This window comes from Camellia sinensis, chromosome 4, assembly GCF_055761805.1.
Source record: "Camellia sinensis isolate YWXY chromosome 4, ASM5576180v1, whole genome shotgun sequence".
Taxonomy (NCBI): domain Eukaryota; kingdom Viridiplantae; phylum Streptophyta; class Magnoliopsida; order Ericales; family Theaceae; genus Camellia; species Camellia sinensis.
The window spans coordinates 51,434,233-51,449,496 of NC_138964.1; the positions used below are offsets into that span (position 1 = coordinate 51,434,233).

Sequence of the window (15,264 nt, forward strand, 5' to 3'; positions counted from 1 at the left end):
TTACAACTGGCTTTAGATTACACACGTGCCTGATACGGCTATGGCCTTGGCTGCAACTGCTGTAGCTTTGGCTGTTGTGACTTTAGCTTTAGCTTGTGACTATGGTAGCTCTATGAGCTGTGGCTGTGGTTGGGACTTATCATGCCAAGAAGAGGAAGAAGCTACTTTCTTATAATGTTGTGGCTCAAAATAATCAGTAAAAGAAAGAAGACAAACGGTGAGGAAAGAAAAAGGAAAATGAGATTTAGATCTAATAATCATTGGATGAGCATTTGATGGAATACAAGAAAGATCAATAGAAATATTAGAAATAGGAATATGAGAAGAAGGATCTGTGGACAGAAGAGGAACAAAAATAGGAGAAGAAATTTGAGGAGAGATAGAAATAGGAGAAGGAGCTGGAACATCAACAAGAGAAGGAGTTGGAGAAGAGTGTATTATAGGAGGAGCTGACTTATCAGTCCTTGAAGGAACTAGCTGAGCAGCAGAGTTAGTAGCAGTAGAAGAATGAGATGTAGAAGGAGTAAACCAGAAAAACTACCGTAAAGAAGCAGATGTTGCAGAAGAAGAAATCTGAGAAGAAGACTGAAAGGGGAAAGAAGACTCATCAAAAATCACATGTCTGGAAATGTAGACTTCTCCTGTGTGAGGATCCAGACACCTATAGCCTTTGATTGAAGGTTGATAACCAATGAAAACACATGAAATAAATCTTGGCTAGAGCTTATGAGTAGTGTATGGTTTGACCCAAGGATAGCACTTACACCCAAAGGATCTCAAGATCATATAATCTGGTTTGTTTTTTAACAACACCTCATAAGGAGTAAGATTATTGAGCTTGAGAGTAGGATGCCTATTGATCAAGTAGACAACAGTGGCAAGAGCATCAAACAAATAAATCAAAGGAAGAGAAGAATGATGCATGAGAGTAATAGTAGTTTCAATGAGATGCCTATGTTTCCTTTCTGCTACACCATTTTGAGAAGGTGTATGTGGCCAAGTTGACTGATGAGCAATGCCTTTGTGTTTGAGAAAAACTTGAATTTGTGTACTGAGATATTCACCCCCATTATCAATTCTGAGAATCTAGAGTGTAGTAGAGAATTGTGTCTAAACAAATGCTTTAAATTCAAGGAATTTAGTAAAAACTTCACTCTTATAATGAAGAGGAAAAAGCCAAGTAAACTTGCTAAAATCATCAATAAATAGCACATAGTACTTAAAGCCTGAAACAGAAAGAGCAAAGGGGCCCCAAACATCAGTATGGATGAGAGCTAAAGGTTTATTAACAGTAGAGTTAGACAAACTAACAACTCAATTACAACTGGCTTTAGATTACACACGTGCCTAATACGGCTGTGGCCTTGGCTACAACCACTGTAGCTTTGGCTGTTGTGACTTTAGGTTTAGCTTGTGACTCTGGTAGCTCTGTGAGCTGTGGCTGTGGCTGGGACTTATCATGCCCTCTCAAACTCAAGGGACTGGAAAGGACATTGAGTTGGCTTTAAAGATATTCAACTCAGCCACAGTCTGATGCCAACTGGTTTCTTGACTCTGGATCCACCGGTCATATGACACATGATCTAAGTAGTCTATCATTTTATCAGCCATACTATGGCCAGGATCAAGTTGCAGTTGGTGATGGCTCTACTCATTCCATTGCTCACATTGGTAAAGGCCTTCTTCCAACTCCTTCATTTCCTTTCCAACTTACAAGACTGCTTCATGTGCCCACACTATCTTCCAATTTACTCTTTGTTCACCCGTTGGCCATGGATAATCATTGCATTATTACTTTTGATGAGAGCTCTTTTTTTATTCAAGATAAGAGCACTAAGAAAATCCTATATAAAGGTTGATATTCAAATGGACTTTATCCATTCAGCTCATCCCCTTCTACTACAACTTCTCAAGATTCTTAAGCTTGTTTTTCCTGTTCCACAACTTTAGCTACACCAAATTGGCATTTTAGACTTGGTCACCCTTCCTCTAAGAAGTTTCATCACATTCTATCTCATCACCATTTAGGTTCTAAGTCTTTACTTTTGTCTAATAAAGGCTCCAGCTTGTGTGAACATTGCTGTTAAAGAAGTAGGGCAAGGGACAAGTTTTGCTTCCCTACCTTGTTCTAACCCATCCTTGCCTTGTTTGTATTTACTAAATAAATATATTTATATGTATATAATATATCTATGTGTGCAAATTATTATAAAAAATAAAAAATAAAAAAAAATGCAAAATTTTGAGTATTTTTCAATTTAAACCCCACTGATATTACTTCCGTGTTACAAGTTAGCCCTTCCGTCCATCTCCGTTTGATTGAACTAATGGAAATCTGGGAAAAATTTTCAGATTCAAACCCACATGTTCAAGCCCTTGTATCTCCCTCGTCGTAACTTCATTTCGCCTTATTTTTGTGTCGTTGGATTCACCTCATGGCCTAGATTTTATTTCACTTGTTCCACCTTTTTTTTGCATGTCGTTGGAGCTTCGAAAATTGGCCAAAAATAAGATTTTTCTGTTTTTTTTCCCCAGATTCAAACTCACATTGTATCTCCCTTATCGTAACTCCGTTTCGCCTCATTTTTGTGTCGTTAGATTCATCTTATGGCCTAGTTTTTATTCCACCCCTCATACGCCTTCTTCCATCTCTTTTTGCATGTTGTTGAAGCTCCAAAAATTAGCCAAAAATAAGTTTTTTTTTTCTTTTTTGTTCCCCAGATTTAAACCCACATGTTCAAACCTTTGTATTTCCCTTATCGTAACTTCGTTTTGTCTCATTTTCAAGTAATTGGATTCACCTCATGGCCTAGTTTTCATTCCACCTATCATACACCTTGTTCCACCTTTTTTACGTGCCGTGTAAGGCCAAAAAATTGGCCAAAATAAGATTTTTCTCTTCTTCTTCTTCTTTTTTTTTTTTGGGCCAAATTTCGAAACTCCGATGGCATGCAAAAAGAGATGGAACAAGGCGTATGAAGGATGTAATGAAAACTTGACTATGAGATGAATCCAACAATTGAAAAATGAGGCGAAACGAAGTTACAATGAGGGAGATACAAGGGATTGAACATGTGGGCTTGAATCGAAAAAAAAAGGGGAGAGAAAAATCTTATTTTTGGCCAACTTTCGGAGCTCCGACGATATGCAAAAAGAGGTGGAACAAGGCGTATGAGGGGTCCAGTGATGCGAAAATGAGGTGGAACAAAGTTATGATGAGGGAGATAGCTTGAACATGTGGGTTTGAATCTAAAAATTTTGTCCAGATTTTCATTAGTTCAATCAAACGGAGATGGATGGAGGAGGGGCTAAATTGCGACACAGAAGTAACATTAGGGTTTTAATTGTTACAATTGAAACCCTCGGGTTTAAAGTGGAAAACGCGTGAAATCCTAAGATTTGTTTTGTAAATTTCCCTATATATATTACTTAATTTTTTATAATATGATAAAATTAAAACTTGAAATATTTTACCTAGTATTCAATTGTACTCATTTATTTTTCATCTTACATATTAAGTTCTATTATTTATAAATCACTATCCATAACATATTACATTATCTATCATTTTTATTAATATTTTAGTTTTTAAATTATAAAATTAACTTGCCTCCACCCTACCGCCGCCATCAACCTGATTTCCATTTCAACATGTTGAGCCTGATCCATGTTTGTTGGGCTTCTTTTTTTAGAATTTCTTTGTATTAATTATGCGTTGTATTTAATATTCAAACACATAAATGTGTCAAAAAAAAAAAAAAAGCCATACAAATAATTCTACACAAAAACACATTTTAACTTGTTGTAAGCTTCATATGCAACTTCTTCTTCTACAAATTAAAAAAAAAACAAACTGAAAACCAGTTAGATCAAAATGAAAGACACCCAATTGCAAACTAGAACACCACTAAGGTATGTTTGAGAACCTACTTAAATTAGTCAAAATAAGTTACTAAAAATAGTCAGAAAAAAAAAACACATAAAGGTTCCTTCCCATTCTCTTTTGGTAAAAAATCAAAAATCATTCCTAAACATTTCAATTTTTTTTCACCTCGTATTATAGCAAGAAAACTAAAAGCATCACTTCCCAGACAACGCCTAAGAAAACAACTAGCAGATTGGCTTCTGTGGCGTCTCCCATATATCAAACACATTCTGCTCATAGTGAAGAGCAAAAAGCCTATCACCACCAACCGAAAAATCACAAATTCAACCTCCATTGCTTCTGCCAAGCCTGGATGTCAATACCCAATGTGGACCACAATACGCCCAAATACTATGATTCATAGACAAGAAGAGCTGCCCATTATGAAATGCCAATTTTGGGTAACATGGTTCCTTCATCTTGAACTCCACTGTGGAGTTGTTTAAGCACCACCTCACACTCATGTCAGTACTCCTCAAATCCAAGAACCCAAAATCCCCACATTCATTCACTAGGCATATAGAATTAGTCTCCTCCATAGCTATGGCATCTTTAAACTGCCACTGGGTTGTCGGATAATCATCTTCATCGTCTTCATTGTTTGGCCAATGAGACCAGACCTGGATCATGTTTTTAACTCTAAAATCTAACAAATTAATGAAAGAGGAGCTCTACTTCCTAGGTGACATAGTAGCAACCATAAAACAATTGGTACCATGTAACCATTGCAGCCTGTTTGCTTCACCAAGTGACCACTCATATTGGTCATCGTAGACTCAATCTACTTGCCAGTTAATTGATCCCAAACACCAATCCCATACTCATTGTTGTTCTCACCTTTACAACTAGAAAAAAATCTTGTAGTCTGAGTTAAAACTTAAAGCACCAGTAGTGTAGCTCTTCACTTGATGATCCTCATTAGTGACCTGAAACTTGTGCCTGAGCGCCCCTGTTGTTCTCACCTTTACAACGATGGTCTCTGAATCAACCCAACCAACGTTGTAAACTCTTTGGTAATCGAGATTGATTGGTGGGTGTCCTTCAAGCATCCAATCATTGACGTGTACTATACTATCATGCAGTACACATCAGCCACCGTCAGGACTGCTGCGGATGGCGGTGCCATCACCGGGTGCTTGGCCCGTCACGAAGTGTGAACATCAGAGTCTGTTGCCATCGAATTGGTCGCATTTGGCAGAGCGGACGTTGTCACGGAGGCTGTAGAACAAGGCTTCTTTGTCACACCCCAAACTTGCCCCTAAAATTTTGGGCATGACCAACCTGATAACGGTTTCAAAACTTGATAAATGTACATTATGGGGCTTGAACGGAAGCGATTATTGTCATGACCCGAACCCGCCCCCGTGGGTTAAGGACATAACCGGCCAGTAATCATGAGATTACCTACGGCCTCAAACCAAACCAAACGTATTTTAACAGAGTTAATAGGGGCCAAACGGAAGCAATTCAAAACTTTGTCCATAGAGCTGTGCTTACATGGCATCAAAACAAACCATACATATATATATTAATAACTCACAACTGAAATACAGTGCTGTAAAATTCTGTTCAGACAGGATCATTCAAAACTAAGTCAACCCATGGAACTATATACAGACACATACAAAACTTCGCCAACATGACAAAATATAAATACATAACAAAAGGGCGAAGATGGGTCTCGTGCATGAGACACGAGGGCTGACTTTCCAAAACCTATGTTGATCCACTTAGGCTTTACTGGGGCTCGGTCTGGACCTCTCTTGGCTCACCTACAAACACATGAATGAGCATGAGCGAAAGCCCAGTGAATAATACCAAGTAAGAGAAATGCATTGATACATTAAACAACAGACGACCTTGGGCCCCATTTCATTCATGTCAATTGGCCTTTGGCCTTTTCAAACTTTCATATCAAACTGGCTCTTAGGCCTGTATATCATACTGGCTCTTAGGCCTTTATATCAGACTGGCTCCTAGGCCCTTCAAACTTTCTGATCAAACTGGCTCATAGGCCTTTCAAACTTTCATATCAAACTGTCACATAGGCCTTTCAGACGTTCAGATCAAACTGGCTCATAGGACTTTCAAACTTTCATATCAAACTGGCGCATAGGCCTTTCAGACTTTCAGATCAAACTATGTCCACCATTCAAATTAATGAACCTTACAAAACTTACATAGAAGTAGCAATTGGACAATAACATATGTCAGATATTACTCACAGTGATCGGTTGATTGGTTCGTCCTGGAACTCGACCCTACACATGCCATGAACATAGAATGGTCACTAACAATTCAATCCGTTCAAAATTCACATTTTCCTCTTTAGGCTTCATTCTTATCTCTTTAATTGAATTACAATTCTCAACGTATGCCTAAGAGTGTTTAGAAGTGAAAGGGAACGGAAAACAGAACACAGAATGTATTTTCAAAATTTCAGAAAACAGGGTCCCCGCTCGAGCGGACCCTTAAGGCCTGCAAAAGTACTGGATGCATCAAAATTACGCTCGATCGCGAACTCTGGCACTCGAGCGGAAGGCCTCTCTACATTGCTCCACGCTCGAGCGTGAACTCCACCGCTCGAGCGGACACCATGTCTGCAAAAAGTGCTGGGAGCACGAAATTCACGCTCGAGCGGCGATTTCCCCGCTCGAGTGGTAATCAAACTTTCTGGAAATTCCAGAACTGTTCTTGGAGTTCAAATTCGATGTTCAAGGGTCTCAATTCATGATTTTTGGCTCAAACTTCATATATTTATGTACTAACATGGTACCAACACCAAATTACATCACAATGGAGATCAATTTCACAATTTAATCACATGCATGACTCAAACTAACTCAAACTCAACACCAACATGCTCAAATTCAAACAGTCAAGCCTTACACCCCCATTATTTGTACATGCATGTGGGAGATGCTCATCATTCACAACTTAATTGGTGAAGAGGTGATCAAAACATGAGTTTCATTTAAAATTGCACATGGATTATACATTTTTATGCTCAAACATGCAATTTCAAAGTACTTCCTCACATGCATGTGCATATAGACTACCAAATCAACAAAACCAACTTGATTTCATCATGAACAATTTATTTTATGTTCCTTATCAACATTCAACTTGAATTCACAAAGATTACAAGCTAAGATGCACAAATTCACTCACCTAGGAGCCTTAGTCCTCCCAAATTAAGGTTAATTCTTGAGTTAGAATTCAAAGCTCCCAAGCCTCAAGAGCAAACTTTGATTCTCCTACACTTTCCCTCTCTCTAGTTCGGTTCTCTCTATCTCTTGGAGTCAAAACCAGCCACAATGAGAATGAAAGAGGGATTAGAGTGTGTAGTGCCTTTTCCCATAAATTCCCACTAGCCATAATTTAATAATAAGAATAATTGGGCACTAATTCACCAATTTAATCGACTTAATCTGGTCCGAATAAACTTTTCAATTAAATTTCACCGTAGGCTCTAAAAATTATGCCAATCACAATGGCGCAATCAATTTCGGGTTCAGTGGCCGATGAGGCCTTCAATTTAATTTCCAAAGCAGATAGTCAAACAGATATTCCTACGGTGAACAGATAGAAATTCAAAACCACATATTTTCACACAATGTCACATAAAATTATATTAAACACATAATCATACTCAAACTATGGACCAATTAGCATACTACGGGACAGGCTTATCACAATTATTAACTTAAAATAATATCCATTGAGCTTAAGCCTATATGCTAGGATCATAAAACATTCGTCATATACTTCAACGCAAAAAGAGCATAACATAGGAAGTAGTTATACACATACAAATATACAACCCCATCCCCGCGACTGGGATACAACAAAAGCATTGATAGAGAAGGATGTATGCAACTAATAACATTTGACAAAAGGATGGTGGCCAAAGCTGTGGGTTGTGGAAAGAACTCCACAAAAATGCATAGGCTTCATCAAACTGCTTGGACCCGGTGGAATTGACAAACTGCAAGCGGCTAACACTGGACTACGACTGACCTTCGGGTTGATTACCTACAAAGACAGACATAATACGGAGTGAGCAAGGCTCAGTAAATAATAGTACGTAGCAAAATCTAATGAGTAAATTTGAATTACAACGTATAAGTGTAGGGGTCACATGTTTGATATTGTTCTATACATATTTCTAAAACGGCCTTGGGCCCAATGTTTACACAGAATGGCCTCAGGCTCAATATCATGCAGAACGACCTCAGGCCCAACATATCATACAGAACGGCCTTGGGCCCACATATCAACGGCTGTCTGAACATTGGAGGGTAAGTGGTACATCGACATGTAGATCACCTCCCTCGGCCATATGCCATGAATCATATTTAATTCAAATCACATTACAGTCGGTGAGACATTGGCATGCCTTTACCTTCCTCTTTTTTAGATTTGTCGACACTCGGTGGCTTATGACTGAACGGCCTCGGGCCCATCTTTAGCAAAGTAGAATAATCCCAGGTCCATAAGGATATCAATGTTCAATAATGTACATAAGTTTTCCAATTGTTCTTCACAAGCCAACATAGTTAACGTACGAATAGCAGAACGTTAATAATAACCATTAACGGTAATGAAACATGTTACTACACAGTGCTGTGGCGGAGCGTTAGTCCCCTCCTGTATGTGACCTACACACACACATAGCTTATAAATTAGTCATTTCCTCTTTTTAATCAATAGTCGGTTCGTTCACATCCATCAAATTACAAGCATTTTAAATACTTCAAATATACATTTTAGCAATCTTAGAGGGTTAAACAAAGAAAACGGAGCACGCAAAATTTTTCCACATGGGCCGCACGTGCAGGAAGACGGGCCGCACGTGCGCCCCGCACGTGCTTTTATTTCAGTAACCAAACTTCGAATTCCCCTGTTTTTCGCATCTGTGGCAATGAACCCCGCACATGTGGTCGGAACCCCTGTTTTGCACACTTCGAATCAAAGCAAGTTTTCTACTAGGTAAACACATTTTAAGGCACAAAATAGGGGAAAATAATTCCATATTATGGCTCAACATCACAATAACATAAATCATGAGTCCAATTAAGTTGACATCAACTTCAAATTCGCATACACAACTCAAGTCCTTTCAATTTGTATTTATATTTGCTATATCAACAATATGTTTGTATATCTATATGAATCCAACATGAAAAATCAAAGAATAGGATGTAATTCTTCTATACAACCCCAATTAATTCCAAGATAACCAAATGATAAGAGTTTCTGTCCAATTAAGCACTTATCACACACGTCTTCAATTACAAACCCTAGCTTGCATGAATAAGAAACAAATCCTTCCTGATGTCCAAGTGAGGGTTATTTTAGATGGATTGAACCTACCTTGAGCTTAAATCTCCACAACTCTTCTCAATTTGTCAATCTTTCCTTGTTGAACTTCTTCTCCCCTAGTTCTTCTTCTCTACACTTTCTCCTCCTCTCAAGAGATATTTTCTTATGTTAGACCAAGTGGCTAAGTGGGAACTTATGAGGGTTTTATAAAACTTGACCCAAATTAATCAATTTAATCATTCCGAATCAAATTTTCACAAAAACTCATATTATAATTTAAAAAACGTGTTGATCACAACTATAAGGTCAATTCCAGATTATTAAGCTTCTAAGGCTGTCAATTACTGATCCAAACATCGCAATTATAACATATATTTTTCATGATTGATAGATATAAATCCATAACCGTGTAATTCACACAATTAAGCTTAATTTCTCATGAAATTTCACATTAACCAGATAAATGCACATAATAAGAGACCGAAAGCATACCAGAAAACATATAGGAGAGTCGGGATATTACATTCTCAGTGAATGAGTTTTTCAAGGATGTTGGAGGAGATACAGAGCTCCCCTGTTCTGAAGAGGTCAAGGAGAACTGCAAAAGAATTTGGGTTCCGATCGATGAAATAATTGCCATCATCATTAGCATAATTATAGGTTTAGAGGTTCCAATTATTGTCGAACATTTTTCCGAAGAAGGAAGTGTGGCCGGCATTGGCGAGGGTGGAGGTGGTGGTTTCGAATATTTTGCCACCAATGTTGAATTTTACAAGTATGTTATTGTGAATTGCCATTGTTGAAACAACAAAAAAAATTGGGTAGACCCCGATGGGAATTCACATACTTCATTAAATTTATTTTTTGGTTTGTCCTATCGAATTCTTGTATCAAGCTTCAACACTTAGCTTCCCATATGGGATTCTAAATTATACTGACTTTTTGAATTCCTATTTCAAACACTTCATCTGTGTTTCCTTATACTCTTTCCCACCAAAAGCCTTGACAATTATTGGGGGATCATTACCCCATACTATACATTGACAAGTTATGGCATAAATTGAATTTCTTCTTGATTTCGGTAAAATAAAATAAAAATAAAAGGGTAAATTAGAAAATACAATTAGCAATGTGGAGGAAAAACAGAGGTTGATTTTGGTTTAGTTTTGGAATTGTGATTCTCTTTTTGGAGTTATGATTCGAGTGTGGAATTGTGAGTTAAGTTTTGAGTAATTGAAAATTTGTTTGGTTATGAGTTTTGAAAAAAAAAATTGAAAAGTGTTTTGAATTTTTTTTTTTAATTTTGAATTTTAAAAAGAGCTGATTGGGTTTACCCGATCGTCTGCCCTGACATCCTGTCGATCGTCTGACTAGTTGACCGGAATAGTACAAATTTTATTTTATTTTTATTTTTTTGGCAATTGCAACATGTTATTTGAAATATATATATATATATATGTATTTGTTTTAGATAGTTTTTAAATATAGAAATCGATTTTTTTAGGTTTTTTATAACAAGAATTTAACAATCTCATCACCAACCATCTTCAACACTATATCATCAAAAGAGTTTTGAGTTTTGAGTTATGTGTTTGGTTATGAGTTTTGAAATTAATTTTTGAATTGAATTTTGAGTAATTTTAAGTTATATATTTGGTTATGAATTTTGAAAAGTGATTTGAAAAGTTTGCCTTTGGAATCATGATTCCAAAGGCAAACCAAACGCAGCCAAAGTGTTTTTCCAAAATGGCTCAGAAATCAAGTTGCTCGAAATTGAGTTTTAGGCATACCAAGAGGAAGGTCTTGACTAGAGGAGTCCAAAAAAGAAAAATGAGCCCAAATGAGGACTGGGGTGGAGCTTACGCGCCCTTTGAAATTAGTGAGTGAGGACCACTCTCGGACACGTAGCACACACTCGTCTAGAGATTGAAGATGAACAATTTTCACCAAAGCCGAGATGTTTAAATATTATTTCAGGGATAATAAATACAAGGTGTACCTTTGGCTGAGTGGATGAGGTGTTATATTTGGTCAAGGGTTCAAAATCCCCCCCGTTGTGCCCTAAAAATTAATATTTTTTAGTGGAATATTACGTAGTGGTGCCGTTAAAATTAATATTTTTTAGTGGAATATTACGTAGTGGTGCCATTAAAATTAATATTTTTGAGTGGAGGATGACGCAGTGGTGGCGTCAGTGTTAACCCAGGTAGATGGTGGCTGACGGATGTATGGAATATTCCTTTGGTATAATCAAAATATTCCCTGAGATTTTGGAAATTGCAGAGACTCCCAAATTTTTAGAAAATTGTGGTGTGACCCAACTTTCGAGAAGTTTTTCAGTGAGGGCCCCAGAAGTCCAGCGAAGGTTGGTCCTAGCTAAACGAACCATTCCAGACGCAACCACGAGGTCAAAATTGAGAGATTTTGAAGGGTTTTTTTGAAGATTTTCAAAACATGGGAGTTTGTCATCTTGAATAGCCGGAGGAAAGTTATCGAATGTTATGGAACGCTGCAAATTCATTAAAGAGGTTAGAATAGGTAGATTCTGATCGGATTGGACAACTAGATGTAGATCAAGAGATAGATCATTGAAGATTAGGCTTGATCAAGTGACGGGTCGAGGGAGATCATGATTGGTCATGGGTGATTAGAGGATTGTAGATGATTATCTCAAGAGTCGTTCGGAAGATTTAGTTCAATTAGAGAGGAAGTCTACTTCATCGACAAACAGATGATTTGGCAACCAGTATAGGCTCAAGGAAATGTTGTGACAGTTGGAGATATTGTCAAACAGAATATGAGTAGTACTGGTAGTATGTAGATGTGTAGAACAATAGTTGCAGAGGAGCATACTAAATGCAGGAGCATAAATGCAGATGTGCAGCAGTGTAATAGTACGCTAGAGTGTCGTACATAGCCGCGAGAAGAGTATGCAACAACGAGTTGTTGAAAGTTCACTGGTAAAAACTCTGAGCAAAGAAGACAGAGGAAGTTGACCAAGCAAAGCGCATTGCTTGGAACACGAAGGGTGTTTTATTTTGTTCCAGTGTTGGCTGTGCAAGGTGATACATGGCAATGGGCATCCTAGGCAAGGGGTGCAGGGCATCCAATTAGGGAGTGCCAGATATCTTGGTTACGCAAGTTCAAGCATAATAGGTGAAACCATCCAAGAAAATGAAGCGTGCAAGAGATTTGTAGGAGATATGAGCAAAGGCTCTCTCTAAAAGAGAATTAGTGAGTGGTGTGAGTTGAATTGAGGATGTAAGATTTCCTCCTCCTCTTGTATCTATGTATTTTCTCTAGTGTATTATCTCTACCTGTAGGGGATGCAGGTGTCTTAGTAAGGAGATGCAAACTATACTGGATTTTGGGCGTGATAGGATTGGCAATAGTTTTTGATGCGGCTCACCTTACATGGGTTGAGGGAGTGATTTGTTGGATATCACCCAATGTGAGGGGTGATCTTCTTTCTCTTCTACTCTTGTAAAACCTAGTTGGAGATTGGATGAAGAAGTTAGTAATGACAGCACCAAATTCGGTAAAGTACGAAGCACACGAGTAGTTGTTAGAGGCATTAGATTTGGTATAACAAATTTGGAGTGATTTGCGAGATAGTGTCGGCTTGCATTCTTCTTCTTTGGTGTATAAATAGAGAAGTTGATTTCAATTGTTGCATTGCATTGAATCTCATCTTCATTATTTCTGGGCAGTATGCTCGTTTGTATTCTCAACTGTTGCATCGTATCATTTCTCATGTCGTATTTAGCCCCTGAACTACGCTAGTTTGATTCATTGCAAAGGGATACATAGGCAACTTTCGAGTTCAACCAATTTAATTTTATGTCTTGATTGTTTACCCAAGTCTTACGGCCTTGTCAAAATGGGTCGTCTTTGGGCTTTAACATTCACTCATGTCATTTCATGACTTCGAGCTTTGTCAAAGAGAGGCAACTGTAGACACCCAATTTTTGACTGCCCACAAGACTTGGGCACCTCAAGTTGATCACTCGATGATGAAAATTACGCTGTATAAATGTTCGATTTCCTTAGTAGGAAGCCTCGGTTTTGAGTCTCAGAAGCCTAAAACCTTGCACCGCCTTTGAGCCAAAACTCAATTTTTCTAAGCTTGACCACCCAAAAGCCTTTTGGCTAAAAGGTGGCCGACTAGCCAGAAATTAGTGGCCGACCGTCCCCCATCTGGCCGGTCGGCTAGGTTTCTCGGCTGGCAGATATTTTGCTGCTAACTGTCCCCCCATGTGCATGCACTGCACCAGCTGGCTCAATACAAATATTTCTGAGATAGCAACCAGTTCTTTTATATATAATTGACCTTCCCTTATGTTTTTAGGTTAGAAAAAATTCCAAAAGCTCAAATTTTTGAAAATATCTCTCTCTCTCTCTCTATATATATATATATATATATATCTTGCAACCGATATACACCTTACCTATACTCCCTAAATCAATTTTCTGAGGGCTCCTTGCTGAGGTTCTTGAGCTTAAATTTTAGCACTTGAGGGTGAGAATTTGTTGGTTTGTGAATCAAAGAGATGCCACTCTTTAAGAGAGCAGAAGCTGAGGCAACAACAGAAGTATTTTCTGCAGACCGAACAGTTCAGGTAGTAAAACAAAGGCGTTTCCGGGAGGACGTTCTCATTTTCACATGTGGTTCCTTAACCCCCGCTCGAGTTTAATTAATTTACATTAGCTCTTAGATTAATTGGTATATTGTAATTAATTAGTTTTCAAATTGTGATAACTAGTTATTTAGCTAAGTAATTTTGCATTGTAGCTAATTAGTTAGTTTAATCCTAATTTGTAATAATTAGTCAGTTTGATTAGGACATTCAATCAGACCCTCTTGCATGAGGGCAAAAATTGTAATATTGTATATGTCTTCCAACTCCCATTATTGCTTCATTTTATTTACTCGCTTATAATGGTAGCATCATATCTTTAATTTCATATCATTACCATGTGTAGATATCCATTTTTGCATGCATAATGTTTGGTTCATCATTCTAACAAACATTGTCATTTATTACTTCATTGAATACGTGCGCTACCGCATACTATCAAATTGATTCACATGACATGGTAAAAACCGAATCTATTAGTTGCATGTTGTATGTGTTGCATTAGTCATGTTTGTATTGATTAGGATCTTGCTTTTTTTCTAACCATTCCCTCTTTTGGCTTGCCTCGGTTAAGTACTAGGTAAGCATTTTCGCTTTAGCATATTGCATGCATGTGATTGTTGCCATATCAAACATGATTACCATGAGACTAAGTGCTTAATTGATATACCTATTTGAATGCCTGTGGATGAAGGCTAATTGTTTAAATTTAGATGATTTGATTAATTTAAATATGAGATCACTTTTTTAAGTGACACATATTCAAAACACTTTTTCAAACAAACATGAAATCAAAGCGTTCCAAATTTTGCAAATTAGTCTATACTTGTGTGCATCACCTAGTAAGATCATAATAATTGGAACAAGAACATATAATATAAATAAAAATCACATCATGATTAGTAGAGGCCGATCTTTGATTGAGTGAGTGGGGTGCTTAATTTCATGACCTTTCCCTCTCATACCTAAGTTCTCGAGTCAAGACACTTCGATGATGACGGATAAGTGGCCTTTCACATGAGTCATGGGTTTCCTAAGTTTCCCAAAAATATTTAGGTGGCGACTCTGTAATCTGGCAAAGAGGTCCATTTTTGGCATTTTTTGATTCAAAATCGATTTTCCAAAAGATTTCCTGAATTTGGACTCATTTGTGTTTATCTATTTCACATTGTACTTGTGAAATCAAATTCAGAACCATAGGAGTTTGAACCGTAGGGCTATCGTATCCGAGGAGACTAAAACCCTTCGAGGAGCACGAAAAGCAAGCTACAGTTTGATATGAATTTGAATTATGAGTCATTTTCACTTTGAAAATCTAAATCATGTTTCGAATTATATTGGACTTCATTCATAACCTCTTTATTTTGGTATTACTTA

General features: G+C 37.5%; 1 pseudogene; it reads right to left on the bottom strand.

Moving 5' to 3' along the window:
- Nucleotides 1–4,110: 4,110 nt before the first annotated feature.
- On the bottom strand, nucleotides 4,111–10,047 carry LOC145823750 (BTB/POZ domain-containing protein At2g24240 pseudogene; annotated as a pseudogene).
- Between the last annotated feature and the right edge of the window lie 5,217 nt (nucleotides 10,048–15,264).